Source organism: Falco punctatus, assembly GCF_963210335.1.
Source record: "Falco punctatus genome assembly, chromosome: 2".
NCBI classification, from domain to species: domain Eukaryota; kingdom Metazoa; phylum Chordata; class Aves; order Falconiformes; family Falconidae; genus Falco; species Falco punctatus.
Genome location: NC_137581.1, coordinates 17116289 through 17141697, shown reverse-complemented (window position 1 = coordinate 17141697; position 25409 = coordinate 17116289). Strand labels below are relative to the sequence as shown.

The 25409-nt window shown below is 39.0% G+C and overlaps 1 protein-coding gene across 6 annotated transcripts in view; it reads right to left on the bottom strand.

Annotated features, from left to right (window-relative positions):
* The window catches only part of GRIA4 (glutamate ionotropic receptor AMPA type subunit 4), a 275697-nt gene that overhangs the window by 134307 nt on the left and 115981 nt on the right, over window positions 1–25409 (bottom strand). The gene's annotated exons all lie outside the window — the stretch shown is intronic.

The window sequence follows — 25409 nt, the reverse complement described above, 5'->3', positions numbered from 1 at the left end:
AAAATATTTATTAAGTGATAAAATTAATTGGTCACCATCAGGCAAAGAACTGCGGGCTCTGAGCTTGCAGCCTGTGTCAGATCACTTAGTCAACTTTCCTCATACTCAGGTAGTTACTGTGGAATAATGAATCTGCTATAAATACACATACTAGTTCATCCTGCAGCAATTTATTTCTCTAACCACGTTTGTAGGAAACATTTTGTTTCCTGAGGTTGTTATTTCTTTTTGATAGACTTCTTGTTCACTTGTTATGATATATTTATTGTATACAACATTATTCCTAACACTATCAGCAACTTATTACTATGAATAACCTACTGGCAATAGACAAGTCAGAAAAACAGTATTCTTTTTTTCCAGAAGAACTTCTTTTTACCCTCCCAATGGTCCTAAAATATTTTGGAAATAATCAATATGGTTTGAAGACTACATACTTTATAGCTTCTTACATTATCAAAAAAACAAACAAAACACCACCCGCATCAGGACATGGTTAGATTGCCTGATTATTGTAAAGCATAACAGTTTTCAATGCCCAGTCCGAAAAATACGACAGGATTCTTCTTTGCATTAAGTCTACACTAAGCTCTACATAAATTAAGCTCCCTAGGTAACAAATGTGTAGTCAAATTCACATCAAAAATGGAAGAATATAAAACATGAGTACCTTTTCAAAACTGTGGCTCAAAACTTTACATTCCACCAGATGTGCACTGGAAATATGTGCAAACACAGTAGGTAAAGGTTTAATACATTTTTTGAGGACTTCTGAAATGAAAATTATTTACTTCTCACCTTAATAGAAGATGAGAAAATGTCCAGTCTACCAGGGGTGACTATACCACGTGGCAATACTTCTGGAATGCCTTAAAAATTTTTGGTTCAAATACCTTTAAGTAAGTGTCTGCCAAATCAGACAATCTCTCTCAAAGCAGTTTGGTAATTATCTAATTGTCAGTTTATCACAAATTAGTGTTTTAGATAACTGCTAAGAATATAGCACAAATACTTTTTCCTAAGCAATACAGATATGTTAAGACCTGATAAAGACATCAGAGATCTATGAAAAATCTTGTTTTAAAACTTCACTGAAAGTGATTTTAGATTTTCAGGTTCACTTCCCTCTTTATACATATCTATGTCTTGTTACATTTGAAGTATGGCATTTTTGCACTACCAGAAAGCAGAGGAATTTGTCTGCCTGTTTTGGTTTTTTCATTAGACACTTTTAACTATTTGCTACTCTATTCACACAACTTCTATTTTGTGGTTTAGAAAATAAGATTCTATTTCTTTATGGGTTTGGTGGGTGGTGGCCATCCTAAGACTGACCATGGAAGAAACCTCAATGTTCTCTTTGATATGGGTACTAATACTTTTTTTTCTACATATTTGAGTATTTTTTTCACTCTATGGTAAAAGAGCTTGCAGTAACTTAGACTGTCACAGCACCAGATATGCAAGTCTCTTTCACTGTTACTGCTTGGACAACATAATAACAAAAGATACAGAAATGCCCAAATCTTTCTTTCTACCGTTCCACATATATATTTATTGCTCTCAAACCCAGTAATTGTAGTTGTTCAAAAAGCAGTTTAATATTTAGCTTTAAGCATTTGAGTTTTCCAATTTTCCACACAAACATTAGCCAGCTGTACTCGCTCAATGGCATCACCTGATGGTGAGTTTTACAAGTTAAAGCAGGAAACACAGAAGCTGCTCCCCGTGAGGAAACTTTATGTGATTCAGCTTGAGAATCAGAACGAAATGTTGCTTCCCCCCCAAAAACCAGATTTTCACTTTATGTCGTCATTAATTTTGAACACAATTTATTAGCTTTATGTTAGTTTTTCATTCACAGAATCAGATAATGGTCAAGGTTGGAAAGGACTCCTGGAGATCATCTAACACACCCCCTGCTAAAGGAAGTTCTCCTTGATCAGGTTGCACAAAGTTGTGTCTAGGCGAGTTTTGAATGTCTCCAGAGGAGGAGACTCCACATCCTCTCTGGACAGCCTGTTCCAGTGCTCTGTCACCCTCAGGGTAAAGAACTTTCTCCTCATATTCAGAAAGAACTTCTTGTGTTGCAATTTGTGCCTGTTGTCCCTTGTCCTGTCACTGGGCACCACTGAAAAGAGCCTGGCCCCATCCTCTTGACACCCACCCTTAAGATATTTGTAGACACTGATAAGATCTCCTCTCAGTCTTCTCTCCTCCAGGCTAAACAGGCCCAGCTCTCTCAGCCTTTCCTTGCTGCTCCCATTGCTTGATTTCTTACTCATAGGGATGCACCTATCTTGAGCTTGGAGGAAGTGATGCTTGGACCCCGCCACCTTCTAGAACCCTAACCCATGGGATTCCTCCAAGTAGGTCCTTGAAGAGGCCAAAGTTAGTTCTCCTGAAGTCCAGGGTTGCAATCCTACTCACTGCCCTGCTTCCTCCACACAGGATCCTGAACTCCACCAACTCATGGTCACTGCAGACAAGGCTGCCCCCAACCTTCATATCCCCAACCTGTCCTTCTTTGTCAGTACAAAGTCCAGCAGCATACCTTGCCTTGTTGTCTCCTTCGGGAGTTAAAGACTGATTACTTCTCTGTGCTTGTTTTACTGAAATACCTTCTTTTTTATTGGTTATCTTAAAGTTCTAAGGCCTCCTGCCACCTGGGATAAATTACCACAGCCTTACCACACTGAATACAATCGGACAAATTATCCCACAGAAATTTCGGCCAGAGAATTTTGAGAGACAAGCTTTGTGTCATTTTGTTGGAGAGTCATTTCCATTGTTTTTACTTCACGGCATATAATACTTGACACTGAACAAAACAAAGTCCAGTCTATGATCCTACCTCTTACCATATGCAACACCAGCTGCTTCACAAAAAGGCCAAAAAGCAGTTGCTATGAATTACAGTCTCTGTCAGTTTTATCATAGTTGCTAATGTTCAGATACTGGCTTAAAATATGACATGAGCTGTCTAACAGTTGTTCTTTGGCTTTACTAGTATAACTCAAGATATTGTTACTCTCAGAAATTTCTAACTGATAATTGAAGTACACTGCATTTTTGCCTTCAGCAGTATGCTCTAAGTGTCATTTTCCTGGTATAAGTTCAAAACTATATACAAAATTTTTCATGAGTTTTGAAATGGTCACCTTTCCATGGCCACTTCAATCTGTAATATTTATAGATCTACTGTATCTTTGTTCATATGCACTCACATGGAGATAGAGAATACCTGGCCTCTTGTAACAATAGCTTTATTTATTCTTTTTCTTAGATAACTTGTGTTATTTCCTCTGAATCATTTCAAAGGCACTGAATAGAATCTAAAGCCATCTATCCCTGGGGATTTGCTTGGTAGCTTCCTTTCCCTCTAGCGAAACCTTGACAGTCCCATAGCTAAAACGTTTTACATTTGCCAACATCTGGCTTCATCCTGCTAGGCATTTTCTGAGCCTAGGACTCTGCACCTTGAAAATCTTCTTTGGAAACTTTAAAATAGTGTTCTAAGTAATTGTCTTTATGAATTTCTGATTCTTAATTTCTCCATCTTGTTAGCAGCTATTTTTTGATCTTTTTATCAAACAAAAATAATGGTTTGACATTCTTCTTTTGCTTTCCTTTCACTAAATTGCAGTTCTGTTGGCTATTAAATTCTATCTTTGAGTGAAACTTCTGTCCTCTGCATTTTAATCAGTTTGAATTAAGTGTCAGTTTGTAGTCTGTATTATCTGATCCTTTAGAAGAGAAATACAGTGGCATTTCTTTTGCTAAGGATCAAAAGTAAGAGTTAGATAATTTGCAGAGGACAAGGAACAGCAAGGAAAAGATAAATTAAATGGATTATTAAATGTTACTAGCACCAGATAGTAACTTGCAATGTTCACTGTTAATCAAATATAACCATTGTATTAACCTATATGAATGTAAAACTGAGGGGAGTTAACAGCAGTTGGAAAGAAACATCAGAAATTAAAATCTAGATTGATCTGTTTAACCCATAGTCATCCATCATTTATTAGCTAAAAAAATTAAATATGTTACTAGTCATTGAAAGATGAAATAGTTCAAACTGACATACAATAAAGTATCTTAATCTGAATCAGTCTAAATTTTATCAAAGATTACTAGCCGCAAATAAAGAGTAATTCAGGAAGCCTCTGGTATACATTTCTCCCATTAGTTTTCTATCAGGTAGTCTGTCAGCAGTTACAGAGACGTATATTTTCCTTTATAAAAAGGGAAACTACTGTGTTCCAATCATTAAACTGAAAAGATCGTTGTAAAACATCTTCATATCCAGTACAACTTCTTTGTACTTTTCCAGTTGTTTGTGTAAGAGCAGTGGCAAACAGTGGCTCTACCTGCATTCAGCATTCAAAAAAAAAAAAAAAAATCAGCTGCTTATAGGGAACTACTATTTTTTGTTAATTCAAGCTGTGTCATAGTCCACAAAGAAATAATCCATCATTGCTATATATTTGCTACACAGTTGTGACTATGAATTCCTCATTTTGTTCTCATCCTACCCCAGGTAGCTCCACTGACTTTGCTGGACATACTCCTGATTTTCATCTGTACCCGTGAAAGCAGAAATCAGGCTGAAGGAACAGCCACTTCCGTGTGCGCTCTATGAAGTGTATCTATGAATCACAAAGTGTTTCAAAAGCTTTGTTCCCCCTGTTTTATTAACTCGAAAACAATTCGTCTAGGATTTACTTTTCAGCCCCAAATGGTCCTTTTAATTCAGAAGGGCAAGGCATATGCATACATTAGTCATGCATTAAAAAACTTTCACATTTTTAGTGCTGATATTAACTCATTGCATACTGTGTTTTACGTTGATTGATATGAGCTGCTCTAAATTTCCTGTCACACATACCAGAGGCAGACCAAACCTAATCCTATGACAGTAAGATTATGCCACGTAAAATATAAACAGGGATAAGTACATTCACTATAAATATTTATGTGTTCATACTTGGAGTTTTCTATTTTTATAAATCCATTAGGTCTCACCAGAGATCTTTAATACATTATTTTCATTTCAAATACCCTATTTGAAAATTCAAGTGTATGTATGACTCAAAGTAAAGCCAAGCTAAATTAATATACTTTAATATACAGTATAAAAATCCATGTGGAGAAAGGTAATAAGCATATATCCACTTCTGTTTAGATGAGTCTAAGATTTTAGTGTTTTAAGAGATAACATTGACCAACACCATATGAAGGTCAATACCCACTTCTCGAATGTACTGTAAACCTCAATAGGCTGAAGAATGAGGACTATACAAGGCCTCGTATTTTCATGATCATTTATTACAACTAAATGCAAAACTTGTGTAAAGTGTTTTAATTCAGACCTATAACATTTTACCTTCCATTTGCACCATTCTAATAGATACAATTACTGTTCAAGTCTATGGAGACTAAAACATACAGGAAGTATCACATGGAAAAGAGGTATGTTCTCAGCCTGGCTTAGCCAACTCAATCTAAGCTGAGATGAAATTCTATGGAGCATTTCTGTTTGCAGATACAGGGCAAAATAAAGTCTAAGGCACATGGATGCATGTGCACACAGATGTACACACATATTTTTTTAATGATAAGTGAAGGAGTCTCTGGGCTGTATCCGAAGACTGTGAAACCAACCTTTCCTCAATGGGGATTCCCCAGCTTGAGGTCAGCAAAAGCTGCAAGCTCCTGGCACAGCAGTCATGTCAGACAGGAGCCTTGGGAGCCAGCCTTCAGAGGATAAATGCATACACGCCTTTTTTGCTGCTTTTGATGACAGCTGGGAATCTAGTCCTCTTAAGAGTTATTCACAATCATTTTTAAAAGCTAAAGGACAGAGAAAGCTTATTGCTATGGCCAGTACACATTTATTACTATAGATTTTAAATATATATATATATATCTTCTCTGTCAAAGACTCCCCATAAGCTTTCATATAAAGAACATAGGAAATGACAATGCTGAATTGAAATCCTTACTTTAGTACCTAGACAGTAAACTGTTCTGCTTTGCAATACACACTGTACCAATATTGCTCATAACCAGCAAGACCTCAATATGCCCAAGATAGTAATGTCCTCTCCTTTTGCTTAGGTTGTAGGATGCTGGAGAAAAAGGTGTTTGCTCAGGGCCCAGAAATACTATTGCTGACACTTCATGGAGAAAACATCTTGCCAGGTTTTGTCAAAGGTGACTCTCTGAGTACCTCTTGCTGGGAATACAGCAAGAAAATTCACTAGTTATGCCAGGTTGGCATATGCATTTGCTTCTTCTGCCCAGGTTATGGAAATTGTGACAGCTATGCAAAGGAGGTACCAGGATTCCGGCAAACGTATCTCCCATTTACAGTAACATTATTATCTAAAAGATAAGAAGAAATCCAGGAAAACAAGGGAGCAAGGGATAATCCCAGTGAATCAAACTATTAGCAGTTGTGGATTTCATAGGATATTTTGCAGGGTTTTGTTTTTTGTGGTTGGTTTGGGTTATGTTTTGGTAGGACCTTGTTAACCAAGGTTTGGCTAAGCCCAAATCCCTTTAAAATAATTGTTTGGAACTAAAAAAAAAAACCCACAACACCCCCCACCCCCCACCCAATACAAAAAAAGGATTTAAAGATAAAAATATGTATTTGGATTTTTGTTTTGTCCCTTAGTTTCTGAACTACTGTAGTGTTTGGGTTCACAAACTCTTCTCCACAACCAAGAGGGACAGAAATTTCCTTTTTGGACAGAAAGGAGTGCTGAGAGCTTCACAAAACCACCTAACTATTCAAGCAAAATACTCAAGAAAAAAAAACAATAAACCACTCGGTACTGTTTCCTTGAAATAAAGTCATGTGGCATGGGGGTGAGATGAAGCAGTATGAATTCAAGAAAAAATGGTTTTGACTACAGCAAGCTAAAATGAGAACTGACTACTTCAGAGCTCAGAATAGCCTGTGAAGAGGCTCATGTAACTAGTTATGGCAAAAGAAAAGATTAAAGGGTTTTTTTCTTGTTTACAGCAAATTGTAATGTAACAGATTTAGTGGTTAGGCATGATGATATTCCAAAATGTAAATTCCATATGGCTCAGACTATATTTTCCATTGTTTTTAGCACCGGAATTTGAAAGAAGCAAGGAAAATAACCTGGAAAAAACTTGACAGCATTAAACAGCTTTAAGGCTTCAGGTCCAATTAAAAGGCTTCAGGTCCTATTCTTCTTATTGGACAGTCTGATCTTAGGGAGGCATGTGTAAATCCATCTAATAGGATTTTTTGTTAAGTAGGTCAAATTTTATAACTCCAGCCTCTGCCAGAGATTGGATTTTTCTTTACAAGCCAGATAACTTTTAGGCCTTCAGAAACTGCCTCTTTACTACAAACGGAGCAGAGAACCGAAAGGAATTTAGTGGCTTATATCAGGTAGCTCTTTCAGATATTAATTTGTTGAATTAATGTATTAACAGTGCAATAGATGGAAGATGTTCCTTGAAAAAAATAAGAAGATTCTTTCAATGGGTGCATCAAACCAGGTGATCTTTTTTGGTCAGGACAAAGAAGGCATGTACTTATCTAAAAAGATGTCTTCTTTCTTTCACACTTTTCACTGGGGCTTTAAGCAGCACTTGAGGTCAGTTCATTGCCACCAACCACTCTGTTATCATCACAGCCACTGTGAAACAACCCCTTATTAATAAAAGCAGTCGTTATATGATGTGGTGAAAAGGAATGTGATGTGGTATATATGTGCAACTCACACGCTCAGGGCAGGACAAGGCCCATGCATGGCTACTGAAAAGTGGATGGCAAAGAATTAGAGCATGTTTACGTTTCTGTAACAAGGTTTGCCTTTTACCACACTAACAGTATGAACTCAGAATCTCCACACTGGTATTCAGGGATGCCCTTGCAGGCAGTTACTGTTGTCCTTCTTCCAAAGGGTAGACAGAAGATGCAGGCTGCAGAAATAGAAACAAAGAACTGCAGAACTGCTGCCTCAAAGACTTCACACCCAGGGGAAAACTAAATGCACTGCAGGGAGCTGGAGATAAGCGAGGATGCCATCTGAATATGGAATTAAGTTTATGATTGACATGTGTGGTAGAAGAGAGACAGGACAGAAGGGAGGGGAGAAGCTCAGGGCATATCAGGCTATGCTTGCGGCTGTGCAGATGTTCCCCAGAGCACTGGGGAAGGAAAGCATGACACCCAGCCAAAGTAAGCTGCCAGTAGCTGCAACACGAGTGAAAGGTGCTAGGAGAAGAAACAGGTGCCACAGCTGACTGGAGCAAGATCTACTCCTTTGCCCCTGATCTGCACACCGTCATGCAGCTTACAGAGGTCTCTAGAGACTAAAGGCCAACTTTTCCTATTGAAACAGAAGTGAAACACTTTTTTTGAAACCCAAAAGGCACGCTTGTCAGCAGTTCTTGAAGGTATGGTACTGACGGAGCATGGTCATCCCAAAGCGTCTTCCATTATTCACTTCTGACAGTTCATATTGATGCTTTAAGACCTTTGATTCCACTTGCCAATGGAGCAAAAAGGATGAAACAAAATGAAAGAATGAGAATCAAATAAGTTAAGCCCACATCACAGTGGGAAGCTGCTGCTGAAGTTCTACTAGGCATGTATATTGCAGACATTATCAGCTATGATTCAGGTTTAGTAGTTTCTCCCTATCGGCTTAACCTCTACTAAACCCTTCAATTGTTTTAACTCTTACATTTTCCAGTCCAAAACCCAAAAGCTCCACTCTAAACGTGGATGTCCTCAGAGGAGGCAATGACAGCTATGTCCCCACATGCCACCCAGCACATGCAGAGATAGGGCTTAGCTCAGCCTGGGGCTCCCCCTCACGGGGTTGCGGGGGCCTGGGGCTGGGCTGCCTCGCACACGACACTGCAGACGGGCTGCGAGGACACGAACCATGCTGCCCTTTCCCGGCTGCCTTCACGGGCACGAGGGGAAGGCTGTGGCCACTCGCCAGCTTTGGCTGGAGTCCATCCACTTTGCACCAGCTGAGCAGCACGACATGGACTGTAAAATCTGGCCTAAAGGTTTTTAAATGTTTAGAGCCACAAAGGCAAAAGGGTAGCTTGAATAAATGGTGCGGCCCACCCTGACCCACTTCTTAGCTCTGGGGGTATAAGAAATCCTTTTTATTATCCTGGACAGGAGCTGAAATATTACATAATACTGGAGGAATAGGACACAGGGGCATTTGGGTTACTTTAGAGACGATTCAGATCTTGTTATTAATTCTCTCTACTTGGCAGAATGTTTAAAAACTGGCAAGGGAGCATTAGCATTGCTGGCAGAGCATCACTACAGCTGCACAGGTGGAGAGAAATCAGCAAGTAGCTCTTTCCAGCCTGTTGAGGAAGGATAAGGAGCAGGAGAGAGTACTGGCCCCACATTCCAGTGACAAAACCACGTAACAGAACTGAAAAGCAGATCGGTTAAAAAAACCCAAGCATTCTGTCCTACCAGGTTGGCACAAGGTAACTGAAGCATGTCATATGTTGATACTTGGCCTCTCTACATAGCAGATGTCTTTTTCACAGGTCAGGCAGAGAGGGTGAACAATTGATTCAATGGCTAGAAAAATGCTGAGAGAAACAGAAAAAACCCACCTGGATACGGTCCAAAGTGTAGTGTGTTTTCGTAAGAGTATGTGTAAGAAAGAAAGATAATCCTCTCCACAGTTCTTTTAGCAGGTGTTTATCCTTTTTGGCATTGACAGCAATATTTTGTAGCTACACAGCAGACATGCAGAATAAAATTCCCTTCCACACTTGCAAAAAATAATTACCCCTTATGTGACTTACAGCTGCTCCAGTCATTCATCAGTGCTGTTGTCCTTCTTCTCCAAACCAACACTATGAAAGTATTGCTTCTTCTGGAATTTACTGAGAAAACTGCATAATCTCCAAGTTGACTCTCTAAGAGAGTGACCAGGGTGCTACAGTGGCTTCCTTTAAAAGCACTCATTGCTAAGGAAGATGCTTTCCTATGAACACAAACAGAAAAGCCTCAGAAGAAATATTATGTGGTGTTTTGATGCTAGGTAACAGGCATCATTTAACAAAGCCTGAAAAAGTCAAGCATCAGTGGGCAAGTAAAATTAAAACACTCCCTTTGCTCCCCAACAAATTTTACTCCTGCAAAAGATTTTGTTTCCCTTTGGATACGCACAAAGAAGTGCGAGGATATCTGCAAGGACAAGGTCACAGCCACTGTAAGCTCATTGCAGCTGAGGTGAACTTCTCCCTGAAATTACTGAAATAGCTCAGGTAACTCAGTATCCACCTTTGAGCTAAGCACCTCCCTGTGTAACAGTTTGATTGTAGCTCTACAAAAATATCAACCACTGAAAAAAAGGGTAAGTACCTGAGTTTTTACTCTTGACAAAGCTGAAATTAGACGTGCCCTAGTAATAAGAGTCTCGCAAGGACACATGGATTCATAAATCCTGAATGAGAACAGAGTATGGGATCTGTCCTGTGGATCAGAAAAACTGTACAATGTTGGACGTTCAAACACAGTGGCCTGATTCCCTGGCAGTGCAGGATGCAGTCAGTAGGCTATGCTGAGGTACTCTTATCTGAGGATCCGAACCCACATTTCCTTATACAGGAAAATGTTCCTTAGTCCTCCACTGAATCCACTTACATTAACTGCACTTTCTATTATCCTGGTTTTCACACTTGCTAGCATTATTTTATCTTCAAAAGAATTTAAAACACTAATTAAAATGTTGTACCTTTTTTTTTTAGCCCGCTTGGATTTAATGCAAACTGTGTACTTAATAAAACTACCTCACTTTCAGCTAAAATACATTACAAAATTGCAGAGTCTGTATGATACATTACAAAATTGCAGAGTCTGTATGATACATTGCATTTCACACATTTTGGGTAGATTAGGCCAGTAATCAGAAAAGTGAAATCGACACTTCCTACCAGCAATATTTTCCAGTGATCTCTAACCTCATTAGGCATTCTCAGTACATCCAGAAGAGTAGTGTAAATAAAATACACTGTTTTCTGATGAGCTTTGATGAGCAGATGTTTGGGGTTTTTGTTGATTCATGTCTGGGATGTTTTTAAAACTTTTCTGCTTGTGTTCCATTTCCTGTTGAGGGAATTCAGAATGACCCAGATGAAAAGGGATGATTGTGACTGTGTCTGCCTGGATGCCACCCAGGCCAGCAGCTGTGCGGTGACCACCACAACGCGCCTGACTTGCGGGAGGAGAAATTATGTAATTTGGCGTTTAGGCTACTTGTGAATTCAGCTCTTGCTGCAGACAAAATACTGCACCTCTATGCATATCCTATTATCACTCTTGTCTAGTAGCCTGGAAGTGCATTTCAGGATACAAAATAACACACTTGGTGAGCCTCTTTTTTTGCTGTTTGGTGATACATGCACATGAAGTCCATACACATTTTTAGCAGCAATAAAGCAATTAAATAAAACCTGGAATTCTTTCTCTTTCTAAACTGATCTAGCATAAAAATAAACCAATATCTGGGGGTTATTTTTTCTTTTTTATGTCTTTCCTTTAATTCAAACTGAAGTTTTGGTATGTTAAAATGTATTAATAATTATTTGTTCACCCGGGAACAAAACGGCACTTTTTCCTCCATGGCAGCCACAGACTAATTTTAAGTCATATTAAATGATTTTTAATTTTTTCAAGATAAAAAACTTAATCTGTAACAATTGTGAATGGCAGAGATAAAAATAGAAAGCAATAGGATGCTTTCAGGTTCTCAAATAATGTGCAAGGGCTGAAAATGAATCAGGCTTACAGGAATGACTGACAGAATAGGAAAGTGTTGGGAAAAGGGGTAGAAGAAGGTGTAGAAAAAAAGGCAATGCTAAGTGATCAAAGAGGAAAAGAAATGCAGAATCAAGCAAATAAATCTGGGCAAATATGTTAAAGTAGAAATGCAGAAGTAGATCCTGAGGTGACTCATGAGATAATGCAGTTGAAGATAATGAAACCTCCCTAGAGCAGTGGAAATGTGAGCAACAAAATAGATAAGCTAAATTTTGAGAGGTCCTATCAGTTTCTGAAGTGACAGATGATAAAGTTGCTGCACACAGCCCATGATGCAGACATGGGATTAGGGACCCATAATTGGATATTCTGACACAGAGGAGTAAGAAAATTCCTCTTCTCACAAAGGGAAAAGAACAGTTTTAAAATGAGAAGGGTGCATCAAGTAGGGTGTTTTTGGGATATTTCACAGAATAATACAAGTCCTGTACAGAAATGCACACTGTGAACATTACCCCTGTCTTCCCACAGAACCTGGACAGGAATTTTCATTCTGCCTCAAGATCAATAACATGTAGTTGTATTAGGAAATAACTGGCAGAATGCTTTGATTATATAAGGAGAAATTGGATGCGAAATCAATCTAGCACAGGGCACAACTTAAAAGGTATATACAATGACATACTGACCTTATAATTTTTTTTTTTAAAGAAACACTTCAGAGGAAGGATATTCTGTTCCCAGTAAAACACTTATTTGATAGAATTGGCTGGCCATTTTCCCCTAAAATTCTAATTCTTTGAAAAATAAACAACAAAATCCTTTTAATGGAAAAAGGCTAGTTTAGATGATTTTTTCACTTTGAATAGCTTTGAAACAAAATATTGAAGATGTTGAGACACACTAGCTGAACAATGTAAAAGTCTGGTTTTAAAATAATGCTCAATGAGAATGAAAATACAAATTAAATAGAGAAAAGAAAATACAATCTAAAATTACTGCTAGACTATTTTTCAGTGGTATTATCTGAACTTCTAAGACAAGAAGATTTTTGATATTTAAAATGATTTCAACTGGATTTCTTCATCCAGACAAAGCTAGGAGATTATTATTAGGCATATATACACAGACATATATATACACACATACACAAAATTGTTAAAAGCTATCCACACCATCAACACAAACAAAAGGAGATCCCACCCAAACATACCTGACACATCTTTTTTTGGATCAGTCACTTTTGTTCAAGGGTCAGGTTCATGACCTGCTTTATACTACTACATGTAAACTCTGTTTACAATGCAAGTTTGGCAAAGCAGCCTTACTTCACTAGCAGTAGTTCAAGTTGCTTAAGAATATTTTGAATAATTTAGACCTACTTGAAACTACCCTTATCCCATTAAATAAAAGTACTTTGCTTTTTACAGGAAGGATATATTTAAAAACAGAAATATCTATTTAATTACAGAGATATCTTAATGCCTTGCTTTTACTAAATTTACTAACAAGGTAAATTGCTTCCTTTCCAATTGACTTCATTCATACAAATCAAGCCATTTCATAACAAGGATCTGCAAACAGGTTTCTCTGGAACTTCTGTGAAGATCTCACTTAAAAAATGTTGCTTATTATTTTTATGTCTTCATGACTTAACACTATCAATATTTGGTTATGTGTACTTACACTTGATGTTTGTTAATAGTTTTCTTACTCTGAACTCTCTATCAAGGAAAATTAGCTCCAATATCTTTTATGAAATAAATGTCTATATGGGACCTTCCATAGTAACAACTTCCAGAGTAACAACTGTCCCATGCCGACTGGGCTCTCCATTAGGAGAGCAAAAATCTAGGACACAAGTCTTTACTCCCAGGACAATTTTTTTCTTTTTTTCCCAGTGGTAAATTAACATAAATACATATTTGTCTCAGGCATCTAGACTAGCAACCACAGTTTTGCATTCACAACTCCTCTCTTCAGTGACATCTTTCATCACTTACTATATCCAGATTTTCAAAACTGTATTAAATGTTCTGTTTGCCATCTGCAGTCTAACTGGAACAAAATATAAGTCCCTTGCCCACAGGCAAGCTTCCTGCAGCATCCAGGTATGCATTAATATTAAAACCCACCAAGGTAGTAGTAAAAAAGGCATTTTGAGTCCTTAGGACTGAAGGACCGTTTGGTAACTCTCTTTCCAGTTGCAAAATGCTAAATATCTCAAATATTCACAGCAATTCTGCTAACAGAAGCAGCTGTTAATGCTATTATCTGTAAATACTAGTGCAGGAAATTCCTTGTACAGAGGCAGAAATAGCATCTGTAGTACTGTGATAAGTAGTCAATCATTTTAAAAGGTTCTCCACACTTCCACCTCTCCTTTTGGAATTGACCAAAGACAAATTATTTGTATAAATATGTATGCAAATAGGATTCAGCTCTAATTAATGAGGGAAATGCCTAAAATATACTCCATTTACAGGCAAAATGCATCTCAAAATAGTGACAATCTGAATACGCGTTCTTCACAGAAGCAGAAAATGTAGTCCTAAAATTATAGATTGCATACATGATAAAATGACAGTTCAATCAGCTGAATTAAGAATGTGAAACTCCAGAAATACCCCTGAATACAAACATAAATTTACTTCGTAACATACTCGAATGCTGAATTACCTTTACTTCCTGCTGCAGCTCCAGAGAGGTAATTTGTACTACCGTAAGGGACAAATGTCTCACAAAATATGCCAAAGAGTGATCATAAAGAATTAAATTAGTCTAACACAGTTTGATTATTTTTTAAATAAAAGCTTAAACAATAGAACAGTAGGTTTTGATATTTGTAAGTCTATATTCTGTTTATTTATTTTGATTTTTTAAAAGCCTGCTTTATACTGCATTAAAACTTGGAACATTCATCCACACATAGATAATGCTCTCAAAAGACAAGCTAATTTTTCTAACTAAAAATGCATTTAGAAACAAATTGGCACAAGTATTTGTTTTACATTCAGTATTAAATTGGCACTACGACTGGTCTCTGGCAGCATCGACTATACTCCCCTTTGTTTGCTACCACTCTGCGCTCCAGCACTGAAGCCAACACCTGTGGCCATATAAAAGGCTATGTACAGCAGCTGCAGGACTCAGATGTCCATACTGAAAGAAATTTCTAAAGCATAAGCATTTAGATGTGTGGCTGGCTTCCTCGTCTGAGTCTTTTCAAGGCTGCCTTCGGAGGTCCACGCTGCTGGATGTTGTATCTATCAACTGTCTGCAGTGTTATTACTGACCAATGCGTAGTGGTAACATAGGAGGACGACAGCCTTCTACTTAGAAAAGATGCTCTTGGTTATGCTGATGTAAGGCTGCCATAGTCCCTTCACTATAGACAGTTTTTTGCAGGTTTTGTCAATGGTCATACCACTGATATAGATACATGTAAGGAAGCGCAGAGTCTATCCTAAAGGTTAATATGAAAGCTAAATATCAGTAAACCATGACAGAAATTTCTGCTTAATGCTTCGTCTTCTGGAAGTATTTTATTTAATTCATGGAAAGGATACGTATAAGTCCCATTAGTATGTATAAAACGACCTGCTTTTATTTTGGATCAGATAATCACAAAATCAATTTTTACAACATACAGTTCCTACACTATAGAACCCACCCTTTACTATGGCTTCTCTGTACAGGGCAAGTGACTAAAATTGCTACTCAGAGCAGTATGTACTAACATAGGTACAGTACGCACTAGAGCTGCTACTTGTAACTCGTAAGAGCAACTGAACTTAACAGTGGTGTGCAGACAATCTTGAGTAAAAATGCCAATACAGGATTTTTTTTATTTATTTTTTTTTCAGAAACAGTGCAATACTATAAAATCATTTCATTTCTTAAATGCAGTGTAACTTCCTTCTTTGGAAAAGCTCTTAAATAAATGGAAACAGATATTCAGAATTACAGACCGCACTGTCCTTCTCTCAACTAAATACAGAATGCATGTAACAGCTAAAAATGACGTTTCCATTTTAAAAAATCTGTTACATCTGCAAGTAACAACAAATTAACAGTTTGTGCCAGGTTCTGTAAATGCAATTGCTCTGATGTTATTAGAACAAGCCACTGGAAGTAGCAATGTTATTTACATTAGGATGTTAGAATATAAAAGCATATAGAAGCTACAGGCATACTCTCGAATTACACATGTGCAAACCTGAGATAACTGCTACTGAGAAAAGAACTTAGCTGTAAGGATTCCGTAACACTGTCACAAACAAATCATTAGAAAGGGCAAAGCTGATTCACTGGCATGGCAACTTGGAAAGCAATATTTAAAATTACCCTGAATCTCTTGTCTTTTCCATGGCATCCACGAAACCCAAATAAAGGAAAGAAAATTCTTCAGATTAGGAATATAATGAGCAGTAGTTTATTTAATGTTTTCTGATTTATATATTTCTATGGCATTTGCATATTAGCCTGTGCTGCATCTTCTGAGTGTTTAGCTAGATGAACAAAACACCCAGAAAGGTTCAGATGCAGCTTAGTTTGATCCACATCTTACATGGAACAGCAAAGTCAGAGGACTCATCTATACACTTGATGATCAGCTTTTGATTTCCATACCCGTATTTTCTGTTAATTTCAACCTTGATCTAATGTTCAATCATTTCAATCAACAAGAGCAGTAGTCTTATTTAATGAAGCAGTCTGAAAGCTTTTGAAGATTTTCATGTGTAGAGAATTACACAATGACCCTGCTGGTTTATCATTATTACTTCTGTTTGGTAGCAAGACAAGGGAAAGATGGAAAGTTACAGTTTCACTACTGACGGTAAGTTAGGATCCAGCTGCACCTCAGTCTCACATGCGTATTTACTACCTATACTTCCAAGCTGTTTTGCTTGAGGAGATGAGCACAAGCTGGCATGTTGCTGGTATAATTATTAATGAGCTAACAGTGGCAAAACAAAATTTGCTGCAAATCAAGTATCAATGGATAAAGCACATTGGTCTATTCCATTAAAAACATGGAATTTACTGTTACTGAGTGTAAACAGCAGCAGATCACATGAAGGAGGCTAACAAACTTACCGCAGTTTTCTACACTCACTGATATTTCATAAAACATTTCCTCTATGTTTTGTGTATCAGTTCAGAATGGCCTACACAAAATTACAACATGACTTTGGTACACAACAAACACAGTGGTACTTGGATCCCAAAATGTATGGCATGATTCACTGCCTAAGTAATGTTTGCTGAAGACAAACATTTTTTATTGAATCTAGTGAAGATATTTTTTCTCTTCACCTACAGCATAAGAACCATCCTATTCCTGGGATGTATTCTGGCTACTGAAATTCCGAACTAGTTTGACCACTGAACTTGCTGGAACTACTCTGAAATAGATATCAGCTGACATGGTAAAAACACTCATGATTTTGATCTCAGCAATTGTAAAGACACAAAATAAGGAAAAGTTAAAGCCTACAGGCCAGATGTTAGAGTAGTCTAATAAACACTATGAGATCAGGTATTGAACGATGTTTGTATTCTGGAATACATATCAATATATCTGCAAGGTCATGACAGCACTGATCTTTGTTTCACAAAAAACTGGTACGCAACTGCATGATGCAGGTAAGAACCTTACATTTTCAGTGAACACATCCTAAACTTCTGTTTCTGTTTTATTCTTGGACATTTTGCCAAAGGTCAGTAGGACGAAAAATGCTTACTGTAGGAATCCTTCCAAATTCTTCCTGGTGATCATAATGAAAAAAGGGGCCAAGACCAAGTGGATCACTGCAGTTGAACAAAGTCAGATTCCCAACATAACCACCTCTACAATCCAGCACGTAACTGTTGTTTCTCAGGCTTACCTGAAGCAATGGTAATACCTGTGATATTCCAGCAGTTTCAGGTAAGAGCAATGTAGGTCTGGGCTTAACAGGACTGTGCAGAAAACACTTAGTAATTAAACAGCACTGGTGGCAAACCCTTTTTTTTTTTTGTCGTACTGTGTTGTAACTTCATCTTTAACTTGCTGTTTATTAGCAACACTTGGTCTTTCTAACTTATTTCATGACTAAGAGACTTGACTCAATGTTTTTATGCAGATAAACGTGCAGGCTATATTTCTATATTACTACAGGCTTTAGTATGTCTACCTCTTTCAATTAAGCTAAATATCGAAATAACTTTCCAACTTGCTGTTATATTATTACTCTCTTCATTATTAAGGCATTGACAAATTTGTTCAGAAATGCAGTAAAAATATCAAATAAATCTTGATGTATGGCCAGCTACTGCAGTTCCTAAATGCCCAGCTAACGATAACTTAACTTATTGAATACTGTATTATAATTATAGTCCTTCAACCTGATTTTACTGTGTTTTTATCTAAGTCACTTAGAATTTTTTTAATCTGATTTTTGAATAATAGAAGATACTAAATGTTTTACAAAGGCTATATATATAATTGAATAGCAATAATATATTATTGAAAGTTTCTCCATAGTAGACAATTATCTTTTCAGTGTTCCAAGTACTGTTAAGAAGCCATTCCCAGTTTCCTAGAGAGGTCATGAAAATTACATAAATACAAATCATGAGGGGACATAGAAGATCATCTAAGGTGGGACGCAGCAAAGCAAATCATCACTGCGGATATTTTCTAACTTTGTCCTTAAAACTTCTAGTGGATAAGAATCCCCACAATCTTCTCATATTATTCTAACTTTCTTGAAATATAATTTTCCTAATAAAACCTTAGATCTGCTTTCCTGTAAAATAATTCCAATTCTTGACTTGCTCTCAGTGGGTACAAAGAAGAATTGTTCTTTGCTCTTTAAAAGTCTTAGAATGCAAAATGCAATTCCTGAAGATTTTTCTCACAGTTCATGATTATTTTTTTATATATATATTTTCCTCTCCTCTGGACCTTTGAAACTTACATATGTGATACCTGTATGTGGTGCTCAGTGCCATTCCAGCAACAAATGCCTGATCCTTGTGCCATGCTCATATTGAAGGCCCTTGATATAGCTGTGAACATAGAACCCAGTGCTTCCAAAGGACAAGGAGAAAGTGGTAGAACAGTGCTGCCACCATCCTGCCCTCTGTGTACTTCATCCACTCGATCCCATTCCACTTACCCAATTTACTACATTTTTTTTTGTCTTTTCTGTTGCAGTAGAAATACAAACACGTGACACAGCCACATAGCCAGGTGGGAGAGCACAATATTCAGCTTTTGTTTCTCACCTGCAACATTCTTTTTCAAAAATTTCAAAATAACACCTACTTCATTGGAGACAGCATGACGTTCTGGACTTAAGGCTCACAACCCCTGAAACATTTCCCATGATATGACTGCTGAGCCAGTTACCACGCACTTTGTGTTTATACCTCTGATTTTTCCCTTCAAAGTTTATCCTTTGTACCACCTTTATCATATTTCATTTTCTTGATCTATCTACCTTGGACTTCTGGAGAATTGACTTTGGCCTGTTTTGGTGACTGGTTGACAAGAGTCCCTTGGGAGGCAGTCCTGAAGGGCCAAGGGGCCCAGGAAGGCTGCGTATTCTTCAAGAAGGAAGTCTGAAAGGCACCGGAGCTGGCCATCGCTGTGTACTGAAAGATGAGCTGGCGGGGAAGAAGACTGGCCTGGCTGAACAGAGAGCTTTGGCTGGAACTCAGGGGAAAAAAAGGAGAATTTGCCACCTTTGGAGGAAGGGGAAGGCAACTCAGTACTACAGGGATGTCATAGGTTTATTCACAGAGAGAATCTGAAAGCTGAAAGCCCAGAACTCATGCTGGCCACTGCCATAAAAGATAACAAGAAATGTTTCTACAAATAGATTAGGAACAAAAGGAGGGGCCCAAGGATTATCACTGGCCTTTATTGGATGCGGTGGAACAGGGGGAGGATGAGGAGAAGGCAGAGGTGCTCAGTGCCTTCACTGCCTCAGTCTTTAATAGCAAGACCAGTTACCCTCACCCTCAGGGTACTCAGCCCCCTGAGCTGGAAGACAGGGATGAGGAGGAGCAGAATGAAGTCCCCAGAGTCCAGGAGGAAACAATCAGTGACCTGCTGCTCCACTTAGACACAGACAAGTCTGGGGGAGCTGGATGGCATCCACCCAAGGGTACTGAGGCAGCTGGCAGAGGAGCTTGCCAAGACACTCTCCACCATTTATCAACAGCCCTGGCTAACTGAGGAGGTCCCAGAAGACTGTTGTCGTAGCCAATGTCACACCCACCTACAAGAAGGGCTGGACTAAGGATCTGGGGAACTAGAGGCCTGTCAGCCTGACCTCGGTGCTGGGGAACGTTATGGAGCAGATCTTCCTGAGTGCCATCACGTGCAGGGAAGCTGGGGGATCAGTCCCAGCCAGCATGGGTTTATGAAAGGCAGGCACTGCTTGATGAACTTGATCTCCTTCTATGACAGGATGACCCACCTAGTGGATTAGAGAAAGGCTGTGGATGTTGTCTCCCTGCACCTTAGCACAGCCTCTGACACTGTCTCCCACAGAGTTCTCCTGGAGAAGCTGGCTGCTCATGGCTTGGATGGGTGTGATCTACGCTGGGTAAAAAACTGGCTGGATGGCCGAGCCCAAAGGGGGATGGTGAAGGGAGTTACATCCACTTGGTTGCCAGTCACAAGTGGTGTTCCCCAGGGCTCAGCACTGGGGGCAGTTCTGTTTAATATCTTTATTGATGATTTGGATGAGGGGATCAAGTGTAACCTCAGGAAGTTTGCAGACAGCACCAAGTTGGGCAGGAGTGTTGATGTGCTTGAAAGCAGGAAGGCTCTGCAGAGGCACCTGGACAGGTTGGGCGCATGGGCCGAGGCTGATGGCATGAGGTTCAACAAGGCTCAGTGCCTGGTCCTGCACTTGTGTCACACCAGCCCCACACAGCGCTACAGGCCTGGGGAAGGGTGGCTGGAAATCTGCCTGGTGGGAAAGGCCCTGGGGGTGCTGGTTGATGGCCGGCTGCATGTGAGCCAGCCGTGTGCCCAGGTAGCCAAAGTGGCCAATAGCATCCTGGTTTGTATCAAAACAGTGCAGCCAGCAGGACTAAGGGGAGTGATTGTCCCCCTGTACTGGGCACTGGTGAGGCTGCACCTCAAATAGTGTTTGGTTTTGGGTCCCTCACTACAAGAAGGACATTGAGGTTCTGGAGCATTTTCAGAGAAGGGCAGTGGAGCTGGTGAAGGGGCTGGAGCACAAGTCTAATGAGGAGCAGCTGAGGGAACTGGGGTTGTTTTGCCTGCAGAGGAGGAGGTTCAAGGGAGACCTTACTGGTCTCTATAACTACCTGAAAGGATGTTGTAGGCAGGTGGGGTCAGTCTCTTCTCCTAGGCAACCAGCCACAGGATGAGAGGAAATGGACTCAAGTTGTGCCAGGGTATTTTTAGATCAGGTATTAGGAAACTTTTCTTCACTGAAAGGGTGGTCAGCAGTTGGAACAGGCTGCCCAGGGAGATGGTTGAATCACCATCCCTGGAAGTGTTTAAATACCATATAGATCCGGTGCTTAGGGACATGGTTTAGTGGTGGACTTGGCAGTCAGTCCTGGGTTAATGGTTGGACTTGATGATCTTAAAAGGTCTTTTCCAACCTAAATAAATGTATGATTCTATGAATCTATGATTATATTTAGCAAGGTCACCTTCAACTCCAAACCCATCTTTTATCACTCTTACCTTAGCCAGGTTGGGTACCCAGAAGCGCAGTTCTCTGTGCTATCATGGAAATTCACACTGCCGGTTCACTAGACCAGAGCAAAGACAAATCCCTTGCACCTCACCTGAGATTTGCTCTTACGCTTAAAAAATTCATTAATAACAACTTTGGGGCTATGGTTTCTAATTTTCAAGATACCATGCTATAGTTGAATGTCTGTTTTCTACTTTTTTCTGGGAGAATGTCAGGCATGAGGCTCTATCACTGGAGTCTAATGATGGATACAACAAACTTACTGCTTACTGCTACTGGGCCAGCTACTCTATCAGAGGAGAAAATTAGATTAGCCTGAAAACTGACTGTAAATAACCAACTCTATAATCTACCTCAAAATAAGAGGAAGAGATACAAATTTCCTGTAACTTTTTTGCTTTCTCCAGACATCTGGGACTCACCAATCCTCCACAAGTCCTCAAAGACAAAAGCTTGGAGATTGCAACTCTGTGTACTGTAAGACTAATTCAAACAGGCCATCAGGACTTGTATAACCCTTCTGGCAGCTTTAGATTGTTGTAAAACAGAATGGCTTCAACTTTAAAGGGGTTGCTATAAAACCCCTATCCAGACGTGAAAAAATTAAATTTACCTTGTGCACAGCAAGCTGATTTTGTTCACCTGCAACCATGACTGAGTTGGTTTAATGAGAAATACGTAATTACAAGGAGCAAAGGGAAAAAAAGCATCAACAAGGTACATTAACAGGCTCACATATGATGCCTAATTTCTAGAGAACTATAACTAGTTTACAGACCTTGCCTTCGGTGAGCCAACTGCTAGGCCAGCTGGTAGCTCTACCCCTCCTGCTACCACTCTTTAGTCACAGTCAGGAACTGAAAACTCTTGCTGGGAAGCACGGTTGAATTTAAATGGCTGCTGAACTTCTGTGAAAACAGTTTCCAGCTGGCTGGCCACCATCCTCCCTGGTGTCCCACACTGCTCCACAGCCCCTCTCCCACTCTCCACCCTGGGACCCCTTAGCTCTGGGTAATCCCCGCAGTTTTACTAGCAACTTCAGCCACTCCAGCTCTCAGCAAGACTGTAAACAAAGTGGAAAACTAACACTAACCTCTCGTATGTGCGATTCTTGCACCTCTCAATTCTACATTGTGTATTAGGAAAAAGTTCTTCACCAAAAGTGTTGTCCAGGGAAGTGGCTGAGTCACTGTCCCTGGAGGTATTTAAAAGACATGTAAACACGGTGCTTAGGGACATGTTTTAGTGGTGGACTGGCAGTGTTAGGTTAATGGTTGGACTTGATGATCTTAAGGGTCTTTTCCAACCTAAATGATTCAATGATTCTATTCTTAAACAGCTTCTCACACACTCCAACCTTCTTCTGTGGTTTCATGGTTCAAATTCTGCTTTCTGGTGCTAGAAAATATTGTCACCAACTAGCAAAATCATACTGTTGGCATACTTGCACTAGGTCAAAAATCCTGTGGGTTTGCAGACGCAGGGCTTCACTTGATTGTACGCCTCTTTTTAAAAGACATACATATAAACTTAATATATAATATTAAGACACATATAAACTTATAAATATAAATTTAAAACAGCACATATAAACTAAATGTTCTTCTGGTCTACTCATTTGATTCTGTCACTTAGGTCCCTTTAGAGGTGACATCAAATATTAACTGAGCAGTTCACCCCTGCTGGACCTCCCTTTCTCCCGGATATCTCAAGGAAGCCTGGTTTTTATTTCAGCCCTTTCCCACTATATTTTGCATAACTGAGGTAAGCCTGCTTTTTCCCAGTCCTGTCTGTGTTCCTGGCACTTTGCTGTTAATATTAGTAGTATTAAGCAGTGGGTCATAATTAAACCTTTTTTATGGAAGGAGGGTAAGATGAAGAAGAATGTATTGAAACAAAGGACCCTTGAGGCTTTAGCCTTCTGTGCTGCTCTTTACTTGCTCACTTTCCCTGTCAAATAATAAGCTGATTTTTTCTTCATTCTTCTCTTAGGTCTAACATCTTTTGCAAAACATGGTTCTCCTTTCCTGTAATGTTCTCTTCTAGACTGAATTCATTTTTTAACTTTGCCATTTTCCCTAGTATCTCCATCCTGTCACAGGACAGTGATTTTCCAGACTGCAAGTTTGGCAGAACATCAGAAATGGAGATTTAACATAAGAGCTGAAGCCACCACCTCATCAGAATTTGTGAGCTCCAAGACTACTACATGGTGTAAATCCAAGTGCAGTACATGGGAATGACTTGGAGAGATGTGACAGAAGTGCATTCCTGACTTGAACTGAAATGTTAACATAGATGCCCCCAGTAACAGAGACAGGGGTTCTGCAGGGAGCTGAGGGGCTGTCAAAGAGATGAATGCAGTGACAGAGCAAAGAAACCTACCTTAATAACAGGATTTAATTGTTGACAACCTAAGAGCAAGCAGCAACTGAGCTGCATGGAACAGAACCGAGAAGCAAGCAGGATGGAAAGACCGAGAAAGCAGGTCTGAAAATGTATTTGCCCACCACAGCATGTCACCACTGCTGCTGAAGGTTTGCACAAGTCTATCCTGTCATGACACCTTCTGCTAAGGACTTATGCCCTTTACAATACTGATAGCTGTTAAATGCTGCCTTCTTCACAAACAACTACTGTGTCTGGCTGGAATTTATGATTATTACTTACCTTCCCCCATAACAACTTATTTATAGCTTCCCAGTTAAGCTGCAAAGATCAAAACACAGGCCCAGTACCAAAACCAAAAGGCTAAGGGGGGTTCCCTTCCTTCAGTTTGGTTGGATGGGGCCGCTCAGAGAGGCAGGGAAACATCTGGCATGTAAAGGAAGGATCTCTGACAAAAATCTGGACATGCCTAAGTTCTGGCCTCACTGACAGAAATCCTGTGACTCGGGATCGATATTTTTTTTTCTTTTTCCAGTTACACTGTAAGAGATGATACTTATTTTTTCTTATCATATCTCAGCTCCACATTAAAACTTTGTATCATGTAATGGTAGTGAAAATTATTCAGCAATGGTGTTATCTTTAGAGTCATCTTAATATCTAAAGATACATTGGATTTTATTTTCTCCTGCATTAAACTGAGTCACATAACCTATTTGGAATTTTAGAGACTATCCAGTGTAGCATCCCCTGCATCCAAGCTGGCAAATGTCATCTATTCATCAAAGACAAACTTAGGAGTTCAGAGTTGATGAGTTCAGTGCCATAAGAATCGTTTGTTAACCACTCTGTTACAGATGACTTTCTGAAACTGCCCTTGGTGTGATATTGCATGCTTAAAAATGATGTCTCAATCTAATTAAGCATGTGAATTTAGATGAGAAAGGTGACTGCACATTGTGCACTTCTCTTAACCATTTGTTGAACTTGTAGGATCACATCTGTAATTATGTGCTTGTTTTGTTGGTATCCCTAACTGTGTCTTGAGTAGGAACACTTAAATTTGCTATTTTTTTCTCTTCCCAGTTATCTAATACATTCTATAATGCTTCCCAGAACTTCCTTTGTCGGTACTGTAAACATTAAATAAATCTTTATTTAAAAAACAACCCAACAATTACAGAACAATATAAACCCTTTCATTTTGTTCCATTACTCATTTTGATTTAAATTCAGGTATTTAGGCCGTATATCAAGCTAAAAACTCACTAAAATTTAGTGCCTGTGTGTATGAGAAAATTGACTTCTATAGTCATAATCAAATAAACAGATTTATTTAGGTCAGTATAATTCCCTATTTCTACTGCAGAGTAATTATACTGGAATAAAGCCACTTTAATTCCAGAATAGACTGTCCACACAGGGAACTACATTGAAAAAGCTGTAGTAAAATAATTATTTGACTACAGCTATGATGC